The sequence below is a fragment of the Schistocerca gregaria genome, chromosome 2 (genome assembly GCF_023897955.1).
Source record: "Schistocerca gregaria isolate iqSchGreg1 chromosome 2, iqSchGreg1.2, whole genome shotgun sequence".
NCBI classification, from domain to species: Eukaryota; Metazoa; Arthropoda; class Insecta; order Orthoptera; family Acrididae; genus Schistocerca; species Schistocerca gregaria.
In genome coordinates, this window is record NC_064921.1 from 884,372,992 (window position 1) to 884,384,132 (window position 11,141).

Genomic DNA, 11,141 nt, shown 5'->3' on the forward strand with positions numbered 1-11,141 from the left:
GTCAGTGCAATGTTTACAAATGCGGAGTTGGCAGATGCCCATTTGATGTATGGATTAGCACGGGGCAATAGCCGTGGAGCGGTACGTTTGTATCGAGCCAGATTTCCAGAACGAAGATGTCCCGACAGGAAGACGTTCGAAGCAATTGATCGGCGTCTTAGGCAGCACGGAACATTCCAGCCTATGACTTGCGATTGGGGAAGACCTAGAACGACGAGGACACCTGCAATGGACGAGGCAATTCTTCGTGCAGTTGACGATAACCCTAATGTCAGCGTCAGACAAGTTGCTGCTGTACAAGGTAACGTTGACCACGTCATTGTATGGAGAGTACTACGGGAGAATCAGTTGTTTCCGTACCATGTACAACGTGTGCAGGCACTATCAGCAGCTGATTGGCCTCCACGGGTACACTTCTGCGAGTGGATCATCCAACAATGTGTCAATCCTCATTTCAGTGTAAATGTACTCTTTACGGATGAAGCTTCATTCCAACGTGATCAATTTGTAAATTTTCACAATCAACATGTGTGGGCTGACGAGAATCCGCACGCAATTGTGCAATCACGTCATCAACACAGATATTCTGTGAACGTTTGGGCAGGCATTGTTGGTGATGTTTTGATTGGGCCCCATATTCTTCCACCTACTTTCAATGGAGCACGTTATCGTGATTTCATACGGGATACTCTACCTGTGCTGCTAGAACATGTGCCTTTACAAGTACGACACAACATGTGGTTCATGCACGATGGAGCTCCTGCACATTTCAGTCGAAGTGTTCGTACGCTTCTCAACAACAGGTTCGGTGACCGATGGATTGGTAGAGGCGGACCAATTCCATGGCCTCCACGCTCTCCTGACCTCAACCCTCTTGATTTTCATTTATGGGTGCATTTGAACACTCTTGTCTATGCAACCCCGGTAGCAAATGTAGAGAGTCTTCGTGCACGTATTGTGGACGGCTGTGATACAATACGCCACTCTCCTGGGCTGCATCAGCGCATCAGGGATTCCATGCGACGGAGGGTGGATGCATGTATCCTCGCTAACGGAGGACATTTTGAACATTTCCTGTAACAAAGTGTTTAAATTCACGCTAGTACGTTCTGTTGCTGTGTGTTTCCATTCCATGATTAATGTGATTTGAAGAGAAGTAATAAAATGAGCTCTAACATGGAAAGTAAGCCTTTCCGGACACATGTCCACATAACATATTTTCTTTCTTTGTGTGTGAGGAATGTTTCCTGAAAGTTTGACCGTACCTTTTTGTAGCACCCTGTATATACTAATAATAAATCAGTAAAACAATCGTGTCTGGCTGTTTAAACACACTTCTTCAAACGTACAAGACGAATTTTCATTTTTGCCATTGTATAGGCTTTAGTTCATCTAAATCTAATGACAGAAAGAAGGCTAGCGTGATTTAAAATTTTTCCAAAATCATCTTGTCTGTCCAAATGAAAACGCAAATCTCCAAACTTACTAAACAAATTGTCATGCAGTTCTCACAAGTAACTTGAGCATACCTTGGAGCAACATATTGGTTTTATTTCACCAAATCCGGACCACAGAAAAAAAAGATATTGGAATTGAAAGTCTTATCCACACTAATATTATAAATGCGAAAGTAACTCAGCCCGGTTCATTTTCACAATTAACCCACTGAGCTAGTTTAAGTGAAATTGGTACGGAAATAACTTGGACCCGTTTGGAAATAACTTGGACCCAGAGAAGAACATAGGCTCCTTTAAAAAGCGTGTAGCACAAGATACTTATTGATCTGAAGAATATTATACAAATTAGGGAAAAATATTTACTCTTTGAGAAAGCTATGTACTCTTTGAATTTTGATCTTGATCATATTTGTGAAAATACTTTTATTGGTTGATATGTGCTACATGATACGATTCAAAGTAATGAATACAACGCTTATACAATCATTGGATTGTTTCGTCCATACTTCTACACTATTTGTTGGATAATGTACACGTTGTGTAATGCACAGCTACGTCAGTAGCACACTCCTGCCCACGCCCCAGTTGACTCTCTGCTCGCCAGCGACACTGGACACGCCGACGCATCGTGTGCTGGGACAGGGCAGCTGATATTGCACGTACAGTTACTCACTTACTCACTGTCACCCCTCATAACAAAACTACTGGTATACGAGTGCAGCCACAATCACCTAGACCTCAGGTTACGCTACAGATCAGTGTGTAACCACACAAATCTTTTCCTCAGTAATAATGTAACTATAAAACGGTCAGTCTCTTTGTACGCGATAATCTGGAAAACTACTTCAAAAAATGATATTAGGATGTAGAGTTTGGAAGAAAATGAATCTTCGATACAAGCCGTTGGCTTTGTCGTGTGGCATAAAAAACATGCGACAAACGTTGTAAATATTATGCCCAATGTGCCGTCATATCATTGGGGATTTCTTCATGGTAACAGACAGAAACAATGAGCAAAAAAAGGTCACTAAATAAACACTTCGGATTACGAATATTGTAATGAAAGAAATAGTTCACAGAACGGAAAAGTAATCGAGTAGGCCTTATCGTAAAAACACACTGTACCGCTATGAATGGACGCCAGAACATAAATTATAAAGTGGAAAAAAATGATTCTTATACATCCCTTATATTGTAGATGAATTGTTGGACATTAAATCGAATCATAACCGAGAACTTTAATTACCAGTATCGGTTGGGAACCTCAGGAACTACCAAAGTAAGAAATACACATTAATTTTCTCAAAATATGGGCCATGGACCTGAAAAAAAATGCTACTAAACGAAAGACTCAAAACTATCATGCAAATAAGTAAAATAGAAATACACTTACAGGTTCATCTACTTTTCCAAAGTCTGCTACTATCGATAATGGCTCTCCCTTGAATCTCGAAAATAATATTTGGGCCATGCGGGGTATCCGTGCGATCAAGCCCCCCCCCCCCCCCCCTTCTCCCTCCCCGTCGGAGATTTCAGTCCTCCCTCGGGCATGGGTGTGTGTGTTATAGTTAGTATAAGTTAGTTTAAGTTAGATTAAGTAATGTGTAAGCCTAGGGACCGATGACCTTAGCAGTTTGATCCCATAGGAACTTACCAGAAATTTCCAAATAATATTTGCTTCGCGAATAACTAAACTCACATTACTCTCGAAAACAGCGGAATTTCTGTAATAAATAATGCCTCGTAAATCGAGTCATATTCGGAACTAATTCAAAACAACCATCACAATGAACAAACTGATAACTTTAAATCGTTAGTATACTGTCAGCCAATGACAATACTCAATGTTAGTTAATATCAGCTGCAGTTTTCTACTAATAACTCATACTCTAAATATTCGGAAAAGTCGTAAATACAAGTAGAACATTGCGAAGAGCAACATATATCATGACACGATACAGATCAATCAGGCAATGTACATTCGTGTTGGTATTCGTTTCCTTCGACACTTGAACGAAATTTGCACATTACACCTATCACAGATCTCTTGCTACACTACAGGTGAGTCTCTTTGACATATGCAGCTTTCTTGGCTTCAGCGAGAAAATTGTTGAATTGTAACCTAACCTAGACCTCAGATTACGCTACAGATCAGTGTGTCATCACACAAATCTTTTCCGCTGTCAGATTCGTTGGCTTCGCCAACTCACAAACTGACTGTTGCATTCCAACCTAACCTAGAGCTCGGGCTACGCTACAGATCGGTCTGTCACCACAGAAAGGTTTTCCGCTGTCACATTCGTTGGCTCCGTCAACTCACAACCAGACCGTTGCATTCCAACTTAATCTAGACCTCGGGCTATCTGCAAGTCACTGTTATAGAAAACTAGCAAAGAAATGAAAATTACGGTAATAGGATACGCAGTAGTACTTATCAATAGCAGATTACTATCTCTAATAGGTTGACATCCAAGAAATCAAGCCTATCTATAAACTATTTAAAAAACATCCTAATACTTCAAAATCAAACAAGAAATAAAATTAATGAAGTAATAGTAATTGCAAAAATTACAACAAAAAATCAAAAAATGCACTTCCTTTCCTGATGCACTTTCTTGGGCACATACATCATCCCCACACCTACCAAAAACACCTCAAACAAGCACCGATTTTGTGGAACATTCTTCCTCCAGATTTGCTCATCTAAATGGCTCTGTAGTACTAAGTCTTCCTTTTCCTTCGCCCAATAATATCTTTATTGCCCCCCCCCACCCTCCAATACCCTTCAATTGTGTTTGTGGCTCCCCCTGTTCTTTTTCTTCTGTCCCTAAATTCAATGGAGTTACTCACAGCCAAATGCATGTACCCGATTTCTTTTAATCCCTCTTAAGTAGCCCCCATCTTACGTTATGATTGACCCATTTGCCGTATAACGTTTCACTAACTGAAGCATCGTACAAGCTGTCCTGTCTTTAATTACTTTAAAACATATCTGGAGAAGAGTGGTTCCCTGAAACAACTACCCCACAACCCATGGTCCAACAGCATCATGCCCTCTCTCATCTTTTTTCTTTTGGCAAATTGCGATTCGTCAATTTCTATAATAACCCTCCAGCCTACCAATTTTTCCCCTTCTCATAACAAAATCCAGAAAAACTTCCCAGCAAAACGAACACCAGTCTGTAAAAGTTTTACTGTCTGTTTCTGTCTCATGAGCAATAAGCCAAATAGGAGATCGCAAACAAAAAAATAAGAAAGTAAGACAATACTTTTCTAAGGAAGCCCTGATTTCTCAAGCCACGTACCTCTACGAATAGACCGCCACACACGATCTTTTGCAGAGGTCCACATGTACAAATCGGTCGTACGTTTCTTCGAAATCTTGCACAGTGTCATCTCGTTGCCACAAACACTACAATTACAATAGCAAGCCATTAAATTTTATTGTCTAACAAAACCGATTACTTTAATTGGTTCACTCAGCTCAGCAGCTAATTTCACAATAGCGAAACGAACGTGAGGAATATGTTGTCCCCTATTCTTACTATTTTCCGCATCAAAATCAGGCGCACTTGCCTCCATATATCGTAAAGCTACTAATCAAGTATGATAAATAATACTAATACTTGAAAAGCAATTTCAATTCCCGCGCAAAGATTATAAATTACTTTATGCATAAACCAACGAGATTACGATCTGTAGAATCTAAGGCTACACGGAAATTCAATTCAAAATACGCACAAATACGTGATGTCACAGCCACCATTACGTCACAGATCAAAGCTGACGGCTAATATCGGACATTCCTATACATCCTAAAGTTGTTTTATCTAAAACTGTCCTGTCCATCTGTTTCAACACGTTAACTGATTCTGATGAAATTTGTTATGGAGATAGCTTGAAAGCTGAGGAAGAACACCGGGTGCATTAGAAAGTGTATGGAAAAATGTTAATGAAATCCCACGCTTCTTGGCAGAGTGTAGGGGAACGATCCGGGAAACCCGCATCGCCGTACTAGGCAAGGTCCTAATGGAGGTTGTTTGCCGTTGGCTTCCTACGACCGTAAGGGGAACAAATGATGACGACGACACAACATCCAGTGATCTCGGGGCAGGTGAAAATCCCTGACCCTGCCGGGAATCGATTCCAGGATCCCGTGTTCGAGAAGCGAGAACGCTACCGCGAGACCACGAACTGCGGACAGAATGGGTATAGTACGAGATATTTTTGTGGAATTTTCCGTCTGCTCTTGGAGGAAGATAGATATATTAATAAATTTAATACAATGTATTGATGTTCCACAATTTTTAGAAAATTAATAATTCTATTCAAGTTATTAATACAAGATAGATAGATATTTGAAGGGCCTTATGCAAATTAGGGAAAATACTTACTCTTTGAAACAGTGAACACAAATTATTACAAAAATTATTAAATTAGTTGCATAATGTGAAGTAGCATAACGTACAGATGTGCACACCTGCCCACACCCATCCGCATGCACTGCTAAGCAGCAATGCTGTATGCATGCCATTTCGTCTTGTGTTGGGGAATTTGGAGAGGGTTGTATCTATGCACAATCTATGCTTATGCAAACAGGCAGAAAAGTGATAGGAGCTGACGTTATTGCATTTACAACAGCTTACTTACTTACCACCACTCATCAAAACAAAACTACTCTGATACGTGAGAGTAGCCTGAGGTAACAATCAGTTGTAAATATATGGACATATCCGCATACTGAAATCACAATATAAAATTTTCCAAGTCGAGAGCTTTAACATTATTTTGTTGAAATTGTGAAACAAGAAACGTAGTGGGTCTTTCGATTTCATCAAGTAATAAAATTCTTTTAGTACAAAAAGTTGAACTAAGAGTAGTCATATATTACTCTGGATAAAATAAAATGTATTAACTTTGCACTTAAAAAGAAAGTGAAGTATTTTCTGGACATTATGGAAAAAAATAACTTTACAATAAAATAATTTATTCCTTCTCATTAAATAAAATCAGTCAAATGTAGATGAAGATCATGAGACAGTATAAGAGTCATCTTCCACACGAATAAAAGCCGATCTTCTTTTTCGGAGAATTTCTGAGTTTACATATATTTCGTGAAATTCAAATGGAGTGTGTCCTCTGACTAGATAAACTACATTCTAAGACAAAAAAGACACATCATGAAGCAATTATCTGATTGGGAAACAAAGCGGTAGATGTGATGTACATGTACATAAAATTAAATGATTATAAGTCCAGAAAAAATTTATGATTTATTCAAGAGAAAGAGCTTCACAAATTCAGGAAGTTAATAACGTGGTGGATCACTGCTGGCCCATGTGCAATCAGTTGTTCAGCTTGGCATTGATTGTCAGAGTTGTTGGATGTCCCCCTGTCGGATATCGTGGCAAATTCTGTCCAATTGGCACGTAAGGTTAACATAATTGTCTCTGAGCACTATGGGACTTAACATCTGTGGTCATCAGTCCCCTAGAACTTAGAACTACTTAAACCTAATTAACCTAAGGACATCACACACATCCATGACCGAGGCAGGATTCGAACCTGCGACCGTAGCAGTTCCGCGGTTCCGGACTGAGCGCCTGAACCGCTAGACCACCGCGGCCGGCTCAACATAATTCCTAGCTGATTGGAGGTCCCTGCCCATAATGGTCCAAACTGTCTCAGTTGATGAGAGATCTGGCGAACTTCCTAGCCAAGATAGGGTTTGGCAACATGAAGGTAATCAGTAGAAACTCTCGCCTCATGTGATCAGACATTATTTTGCCGGAATTAAATGCAGGATGACTTGCCATGAAGGGCAACAAAGCTGGATGTAGTATACCGTCGACGTGCCACAGATGACAACCAAAGGGGTTCTGCATATGAAAAGAAATGGCACTCCAGACCATCACTCCTGGCTGTCAGGCCATACACTGGGCGACAGTCAGGTTGGTATAAAATCGCTGTGTGGGACAGTTCCAGACTTGTCTTCGCTTGTCATAGAGGATAAGTTCAAATTGGGACTCGTCACTGAAGAAATTCTGCTTCAGTCAATGAGATTACAGTCTGAATTTGCAAGACACCACTGCAAAAGTGTTTGCTATTGCAAGGAGGTTAATAGTATTGTATTGTATTGTATGTTAACTGGGGACCTAGAAATGACGGAGAGGCTCCGTCCCCGCCACAGCTGCAGTGTCCACAACCCCACGACGACTACCGCAGTCCACTCAACCTTCCGCCCCCCCCCCCCCCCACACCGAACCCAGGGTTATTGTGCCGTTCGCCCCCCCCCCCCTGGACCACCCAGGGAACGCCTTACACCAGACGAGTGTAACCCCTATGTTTGCTTGGTATGCGTACGTGGAGAACTTGTTTGCGCAGCAATCGCCGACATAGTGTAGCTGAAGCGGAATAAGGGGAACTAGCCCGCATTCGCTGAGGCAGATGGAAAACCGCCTAAACACCATCCATGTACTAGCCGGTTCACCGGACCTCGACACAGATCCGCAGGGCGGATTCGTGCCGGGGACCAGGCGCTCCTTCCCGCCCGGAAAGCCGTCTGTTAGACAGCATGGCCAACCAGGCGGGCTGAGGTCAATAGTAGTCGTCGAAAGTGTAGCTGTGAGATCAGTCTCCTTTCTGTAAGCCGCTTATTAATGGTCCTTGTGGTCACTGAAGTACCAGTTGTACGTCGGATCGATGATAATGACGAATCGCGATCTCTGAGTGCCTCTCAGACGATTGCTCAGTCTCACGTTCTGTCATCTCTCTAGATCGACCACTTGCTTCCTGATGCTATGTTCAGCTGTGGTTCACCCCCTGCCAACACCGTCGAACTGTGGCGTCACTCTTATTCAAATGTCGAACGATTCACTGATTACTCCATCCGTCTTCTTTGAGTCCAACTACCTGTACTCTCTCTCAAACCTGACATCTGCATATATTGTTCACAAGCCTGTTTGCGAGGCATAGTTACTGTCCACCTGAGTGCGTGGAATGTAATTAACAAATACTTTGTGCCCTGGTATCTATATCGTCTGCTTAGCACATTCCTAAATGCCAGCTGCACGGTGAAATTATGCTGAAGTGTCACACATTCACCCATCGGCCGCCAGATTTTACAATTTTTCATTTTCCATCGACACCTGTATGAATATCACTTTGTGACCAACGTGCATAACTCCTTCGTGGTGCGTCGTTTGTTTTTCCTCTTTTTGTCTTAGAGTGTATTTCATCCAAGTTTACAATACCAGAACGCAGAAAAGGGAGTTTCATGCACGCACAGGTTTTGTTGTCTTTTGAACATCTACGTTTGCCTTCTTTCTGTAGTTGCCTTCTTCTATTTCCTCACTCACAACTACTGTGCTCTGCGAAACTTAAGGACGAGATAGATAAAGTGCAGGACCATGTTTCCAGAGGTCTCCCAGTCGTGCACAGAAAATTGGACGTCACATGTGAGGTTAGCATGACTGTAGTCCCAAAGTGGATTGGCCCCGCAACACGAAGCAGTTGAACGAACAGGAAAACACAGTGTGTGCTGTGTGTCTATCAGCAGTTACAGTGCACTGTAGAGGTGTTCTCCATTACAAGATGGCCTGGGGATAACTTCATAGGGAGAAGAATCATCAGGAAACTGGAACTGGAAGAAGAAGTAAGGATGACGAGAATAAAATGGTTCAAATGGCTCTGAGCACTATGTGACTTAAATTCTGAGGTCATCAGTCGCCTAGAACTTATAACTAATTAAACTTCACTAACCTAAGGACATCACACACATCCATGCCCAAGGCAGGATTCGAGCCTGCGACCATAGAGGTCGCTCGGTTCCACACTGTAGCGCCTAGAACCGCACGGCCACTCCGGCTGGCGATGACGAGAATAGTCCACAGATTAGTATTGTGTATATATCTGTGTGTGTGTGTGTGTTTGTGTGTCTGTGTGTGTGTGTAAATTGGTAAATTGTGGTAAGGTCTTATGGGACCAAACTGCTGAGGTCATCGGTCCGCAAGGCTACACACTACTTAATCTAACTTAAACTAACTTATGCTATGGACAACACACCCACCTATTCCCGAGGGAGCACTCAGTCCTCCAATGGGAGGAGCCTCGCAGACAATGAGAAGGAACCTCAGACCACGTGGCTACCCCGTGAGGCTGTGTGTGTGTGTGTGTGTGTGTGTGTGTAAAAATATAAAGAATAATGTGCAAATAAATTGTTCTTTTCGTTTACCTATATTTTAGTGGTATCAGAAGAATTTTCGAACTTTTTCCCCATTAGAAAAGCTACAGCAAAATCAGTATTTAATAGAATGACTGAATATTTCAATGCAATAGAAAACCAAAGACAGTACTATTATATAATGGACCCCAATTCACATCAAAAATCTGGAAGGAAGGGATGGAACAGAATGGCATCCAAGTGAAATATATTTTAGCATATCATCCTGCAAGCAGTCCAGTAGAGTGCTATATGCGTTAACTAGGTAGATTGTGTCGAAATTACTGCCACCACAATCATAACGTGTGGGACAGGTTTACTGCAGACTTTGAAATTATAATGATTACCCGCCACCATGAAACTAAGGATTTACACCCAAAGAAATTCTACTTTATCATAAGAGAAAAGGTATAATTGAAGAAACCTTACAATTTCCGTCCTCTGTAGAACGAGATCGAGGGAGAAAAAAGACTTTGTAAGAAAAAGAATAAAACAAAAAGCGGAAGCCAGGCATGATATTTTCTGGTCACCCAACACTGTTTTGAAGTGTTACTGATGTTTCATTTACGTATCCCTGTCAGGAAACATCACTGAAACATGGGGCATGTGTAACACTTATATCAAATAGGAGTAGGTTTATTTTAAGTGACCAAATTCAAAATTGGGGATTTTGCTCTCGTAAAGACTCACGAAAAATCAAGTGAAATAAACCAAGAAATTTCTAAGTTCAAATAAATTTACAATGGTCCCTTTGAAGTGCAATGAACTCTGCACACTAACACATATTTCCTAGTTTACCCTAAGTCAAAGAAGCTATTAGGTGATCATAACATTGTAGATTTAAAACCTTACATCCACAGAACAAGGTGCAACATTAAAAAGTGGATGTGGAGTCCATAAAACAGCATTTTACTCTGTATATTCTTGTTCATGATGTTGTGTTATTAAGTTTTTTGTGTTGGAAAAGTTTTCTACTATGAGACCACTGATACATGTATGTAAGTTTCAGATTCTGTGTAATGTAACTGGATATACTAATTATATGTCAAGTCCAGGCTACAGCATGCATAAGGACTGCATTGATTGAATACTTACAGCATAATCAGGAAGACTGCCAAATATGTCTAGAGGCAGACAAGTGTTGAAGTTCAAAATAAAGGTGGACTGCCTAGAATATTGAAGGGGCAGTGATGAAAAGTTTGTATATAGTACTGAGTGTTATGTTTTTCATGATGAATTGCATGAATGTATAAAGCAGACAAAACATGGTTTCTTAATGATCATACAGTAAAACAAAAAAGGTATGAACTTATCATATGAAAGAAAAGCAATTTAAAATATTGACTCATCTTATCATCCAAATGAAAATATTGTTTAATGTAAACTGTGTATGTAAGCAATATGTAAATTCCTATATATGTTTTCCCAATAGGGACATACGAATAGAATAGTGAATATGACAA